The sequence below is a fragment of the Lolium rigidum genome, chromosome 3 (genome assembly GCF_022539505.1).
Source record: "Lolium rigidum isolate FL_2022 chromosome 3, APGP_CSIRO_Lrig_0.1, whole genome shotgun sequence".
Lineage (NCBI taxonomy): Eukaryota > Viridiplantae > Streptophyta > Magnoliopsida > Poales > Poaceae > Lolium > Lolium rigidum.
In genome coordinates, this window is record NC_061510.1 from 117,188,178 (window position 1) to 117,194,717 (window position 6,540).

Below are 6,540 nucleotides of genomic sequence, written 5' to 3' on the forward strand. Positions count from 1 at the left end.
AAGCACACCTCAAAGGCGTATTCCCAAGTACTAAAAAACACCCCACACCGTCACCGTGAGCATTCATAGGAGGTACTAACACACCACAATTCATAAGGGAGTTACACACGGCGCACTCACTGTCACCATTACACCGAGGTCACAGTAACTCCAAAGTTCACATAATTAAGCACTTGAATAGCATTTGACATCTAGATTGCAAAGCCTATGATCACATAGATGAACAAATAAGTACTACTCTAAAACACTCTCTTGTTGGATGACAAACACCATTCATTGTGTAGGGCTACAAGAGCTCCCTCAAGCCGGAGTAAACAAGCTCCACAACATCCGGAGTTCATATTAAAGTAACCTCTAGAGTGCATAATAGACAAGAGTAACATCTACATATTCATAAAGATCACACCATGGGAGAGAGATATGAACCACATAGCTACCGGTAGAGCCCTCAGCCTCGGGGAGAACTACTCCCTCCTCATCATGGGAGACAGCGATGGCGGTGAAGATGGCGGTGGTGTCGATGGAGATGACTCCGGGGGCAATTCCCCGTCCCGGCGGCGTGCCGGAACAGAGACTTCTGTCCCCCGAAACGGTGTTTCGTGATGGCGGCGGCATCCCTGGAGTCTTTCTGGAGTTTCGTCAATTGTTATCGGGTTTTTAGGTCACGAGGGGTTTTATAGGCGAAGAGGCGGAGTCGGAGGGGCAACAGGGCTCCCTCACCACATGGCGGCACGGCCAGGGTGGGACCCGCGCCCCCCTATTGTGTGGGTCCCCTTGGCCCCCCTCCGGCTCTCCTTCGGTGTTCTGGAACATTCCGGAGAAAATAAGGCCTTGGGCTTTTGTTTCGTCGAATTCCGAGAATATTGCCCGAACAGCCTTTCTGGAACCAAAAACAAGCGAAAAACGAGAACTGGCACCTCGGCATCTTGTTAATAGGTTAGTTCCGGAAAATGCATAAAAACATTATAAAGTGTGAGCAAAACATGTAGGTATTGTCATAAAACTAGCATGGAACATCAGAAATTATAGATACGTTGGAGACGTATCAAGCATCCCCAAGCTTAGTTCCTACTCGCCCTCGAGTAGATAAACGGTAAAAAGAATAATTTCTGAAGTGACATGCTACTAACATAATCTTGATCATACTATTGTAAAGCATATGAGATGAATGAAGTGATTCGAAGCAATGGTAAAGACAATGACTTAAACAACTGAATCATATAGCAAAGACTTTTCATGAATAGTACTTTCAAGAAAAGCATCTATAAGACTTTCATAGGAGTTAACTCATAAAGCAATAGATTCTTAGTAGAAAGTTTTGAAGCAACACAAAGGAAGATATAAGTTTCAGCGGTTGCTTTCAACTTTAACATGTTTATCTCATGGATATATCTCATGGATAATTGTCAACTCAAAGTAATATGATGAATGCAAATAAGCAAGTATGTAGGAATCAATGCACACGGTTGACACAAGTGTTTGCTCCTAAGATAGAAAGAAGTAGGTAAACTGACTCAACATAAAGTAAAAGAATGGGCCCTTCGTAGAGGGAAGCATGGATTACTGTTTTTGTGCTAGAGATTTTCATTTTGAAAACATAGAAACAATTTTGTCAACGGTAGTAATAATTCATATGTGTTATGGATAAGACGTCCTATAAGTTGCAAGCCTCATGCATAGAGTACCAATAGTGCTCGCACCTTGTCCTAATTAGCTTGGATTTTCATGGATTATCATTGCATAACATATGTTTCAACCAAGTGTCACAAAGGGGTACCTCTATGTCACCTGTACAAAGGTCCAAGGAGATAGATCGCATTTGATTTCTCATTTTTGATAGATCTCAACTAAGGACATCCATACCGGGACAACATAGAAAACAGATAATGGACTCCTCTTTAATGCATAAGCATTCAACAACAGATAATATTCTCATAAGAGATTTGAGGATTAATGTCTAAACTGAAACTTCCACCATGATTCATGGCTTTAGTTAGCGGCCCAATGTTCTTCTCTAACAATATGCATACTCAAATCATTTGATCATGATAAATCACCCTTACTTCAGACAAGACGAACATGCATAGCAACTCACATGATATTCAACAAAGGTGTAATAGTTGATTGCGTCCCCAGAAACATGGTTACCGCTCAACAAGCAACTTATAAGAAGTAAGATACATAAGTAACATATTCAATACCACAATAGTTTTTAAGGCTATTTTCCCATGAGTTATGTATTGCAAAGACAAGAAATGAAATTTTAAAGGTAGCACTCAAGTAATTTACTTTGGAATGACAGAGAAATACCACATAGTAGGTAGGTATGGTGGACACAAATGGCATAGTTTTTGGCTCAAGGATTTGGATGCACGAGAAGTATTCCCTCTCAGTACAAGGCTTTGGCTAGCAAGGTTGTTTGAAGCAAACACAAGTATGAACCGGTACAACAAAACTTACATAAGAACATATTGCAAGCATTATAAGACTCTACAATGTCTCCTTGTTGTTCAAACACTTCACCAGAAAATATCTAGACTTTAGAGAGACCAATCATGCAAACCAAATTTCAACAAGCTCTATGGTAGTTCTTCATTAATAGGTGCAAAGTACATGATGCAAGAGCTTAAACATGATCTATTTGAGCACAACAATTGCCAAGTATCAAATTATTCAAGACAATATACCAATTACCACATGAAGCATTTTCCGTTTCCAACCAAATAACAATGAACGAAGCAGTTTCAACCTTCGCCATGAACATTAAAAGTAAAGCTAAGAACACCAGTGTTCATATGAACGAGCGGAGCGTGTCTCTCTCCCAAACAAGGAATGCTAGGATCCGATTTTATTCAAACACAAACAAAAACAAAAACATACGAGACGCTCCAAGTAAAGCACATAAGATGTGACGGAATAAAAATATAGTTTCACTAGAGGTGACCCGATAAGTTGTCGATGAAGAAGGGGATGCCTTGGGCATCCCCAAGCTTAGATGCTTGAGTCTTCTTGAAATATGCAGGGATGAACCACGGGGGCATCCCCAAGCTTAGACTTTTCACTCTTCTTGATCATATTGTATCATCCTCCTCTCTTGATCCTTGAAAACTTCCTCCACACCAAACTCAAAACAAACTCATTAGAGGGTTAGTGCATAATCAAAAATTCACATATTCAGAGGTGACACAGTCATTCTTAACACTTCTGGACATTGCTCAAAGCTACTGAAAGTTAATGGAACAAAGAAATCCATTCAACATAGCAAAAGAGGCAATGCGAAATAAAAAGGGCAGAATCTGTCAAAACAGAACAGTCCGTAAAGATAAATTTTTTAGAGGCACTTAACTTGCTCAGATGAAAAATCTCAAATTGAATGAAAGTTGCGTACATATCTGAGGATCACACACGAAAATTGGCAGATTTTTCTGAGTTACCTACAGAGAGGTCTACTCAAATTCGTGACAGCAAGAAATCTGTTTCTGCGCAGTAATCCAAATCTAGTATCAACCTTACTATAAAAGACTTTACTTGGCACAACAATGCAATAAAATAAAGATAAGAAGAGGTTGCTACAGTAGTAACAACTTCCAAGACACAACAAAACAGTAGCAAAATAAAAACATGGGTTATCTTCCAAGAAGTGCTTTCTTTATAGCCATTAAGATGGGCTCAACAATTTTAATGATGCTCGCACAAGAAATAAGAGTTGAAACAAAAGAGAGCATCAAAAGCAAATAAGAAACACTTTTAAGTCTAACCCACTTCCTATGAAAAGGAATCTTGTAAATAAACAAATCATGTAGGCATAATGCAACAAGCATAGAAAAGTAACACAAGCGCAACTTCAAGATTCTCAACATAAAGAGGGGAAACTTAACATTATTAAGATGCATATAACCATGTTTCCCTCTCTCATAATAACTTTCAGTAGCATCATGAACAAACTCAACAATATAACTATCACATGAAACATTCTTATCATGAGCTACATGCATAAAATTATTACTCTCCACATAAGCATAGTCATTACTATTAATTGTAGTGGGAGCAAATTAAATAAAATAGCTATCATTATTATTATCATCACCATAATCATCATATATAGGAGGCATATTGTAATCATAATTAATTTTCTCCTCAATAGTAGGTGGACTGAAAATATGATAGTCATCATTGTAATCATCATATATAGGAGGTAAAGTATCATCAAAGTAAATTTTCTCCTCCATGCTTGGGGGACTAAAAATATCATGCTCATCAAAACTAGCTTCCCCAAGCTTAGAATTTTCCATAGCATTAGCAACAATGGTGTTCAAAGCATTCATACTAATAACATTTCCATTATTATGCATATAGAGTTTCATAGGTTTTTTAATTTTCTCTTCAAACACCTCATGTCCTAACTCAAGATAAATACTATAAAGATCTCTAATATTTTTGTTGTTTTCCATTAAGCCTAACTAGTGAAATAAAAACAAGAAACAAAAAGATGTAATTGCAGGATCTAAAGGAAATAGCTTCGAGCACTCACACACCGGCAACAGTGCTAGGAAATTGCTTAGTAGTCGGAGGATGTGAATACCTTTTACCTTACCTTCCCGGCAACGGCGCCAGAAAATAGCTTGATGTCTACGCACGCTTCTATTCCTGTAGACAGTGTTGGGCCTCCAAGAGCAGAGGTTTGTAGAACATCAGCAAAGTGAATCACCCAAGGTTTATCGAACTCAGGGAGGTAGAGGTCAAAGATATCCCTCTCAAGCAACCGTGCAATTACGATACAAGAAGTCTCTTGTGTCCCCAACACACCTAATACACTTGTCAGATGTATAGGTGCACTAGTTCGGCGAAGAGATAGTAAGATGCAAGTGATATGGATGAATATGAGTGGTAATAACAATCTGAAATAAATATGACAGCAAGCAAACATGTAACAGAACTTGTTGTAAACGGTGTTTCAATGCTTAGAAACAAGGCCTAGAGATCCTACTTTCACTAGTGGACACTCTCAACATTGCAATCATAATTGAATATAAATATAAGCACTTCATCATACTACTCTCTTATTGGATAGAGAACTCAAATTCATTGGGCAAGTGTGCAAAAGCACACCTCAAAGGCGTATTCCCAAGTACTAATAAACACCCCACACCGTCACCGTGAGCATTCATAGGAGGTACTAACACACCACAATTCATAAGGGAGTTACACACGATGCACTCACTGTCACCATTACACCGAGGTCACAGTAACTCCAAAGTTCACATAATTAAGCACTTGAATAGCATATGACATCTAGATTGCAAAGCCTATGATCACATAGATGAACAAATAAGTACTACTCTCAAACACTCTCTTGTTGGATGACAAACACCATTCATTGTGTAGGGCTACAGGAGCTCCCTCAAGCCGGAGTAAACAAGCTCCACAACATCCGGAGTTCATATTAAAGTAACCTCTAGAGTGCATAATAGACAAGAGTAACATCTACATATTCATAAAGATCACACCATGGGAGAGAGATATGAACCACATAGCTACCGGTAGAGCACTCAGCCTCGGGGGAGAACTACTCCCTCCTCATCATGGGAGACAGCGATGGCGATGAAGATGGCGGTGGTGTCGATGGAGATGACTCCGGGGCACTTCCCGTCCCGGCGGCGTGCCGGAACAGAGACTTATGTCCCCCGAAACGGAGTTTCGCGATGGCGGCGGCATCCCTGGAGTCTTTCTGAAGTTTCGTCAATTGTTATCGGGTTTTTAGGTCACGAGGGGTTTTATAGGCGAAGAGGCGGAGTCGGAGGGGCAACAGGACTCCCTCACCACATGGCGGCGCGGCCAGGGTGGGACCCGCGCCCCCCTATGGTGTGGGTCCCCCTTGGCCCCCCTTCGGCTCTCCTTCGGTGTTCTGGAACATTCCGGGGAAAATAAGGCCTTGGGCTTTTGTTTCGTCGAATTCCGAGAATATTGCCCGAACATCCTTTCTGGAACCAAAAACAGCAGAAAACAGGAACTGGAACCTCGGCATCTTGTTAATAGGTTAGTTTCGTAAAATGCATAAAAACATTATAAAGTGTGAGCAAAACATGTAGGTATTGTCATAAAACTAGCATGGAACATCAGAAATTATAGATACGTTGGAGACGTATCAACGCTCAAGGACGACGCCGCGAGCGCGAGGCTGGAGCAGCGCCTGCAAGAGGACGCGGCGTTGCACCAAGCCATAGCAGCCGCACGGGAGGCGGCTGAGAAGCAGGCGATGGAGCGACGCAACGACGGTGTCGGCCCGTCCGGAAGCAAGTAGTCTAGTCTTCTAGATCTACATTGTATAGTTTTTATGCATTAAAATGTATTATTTTCTATATTTTTATATGCGATGCAAATCTAAAAATGGGTCGCCCCGGTGGACGCACACCCAGACGCAAACGAACACTCGGACAAAATATGTCCGCGAGGCAATGCAAACGGACGCTCGCGACCACTTTAAGCGTCCGAAATATGTCGCCCCGCTGGAAATGCACTAAGGCTTAGCAGGGGATGCTG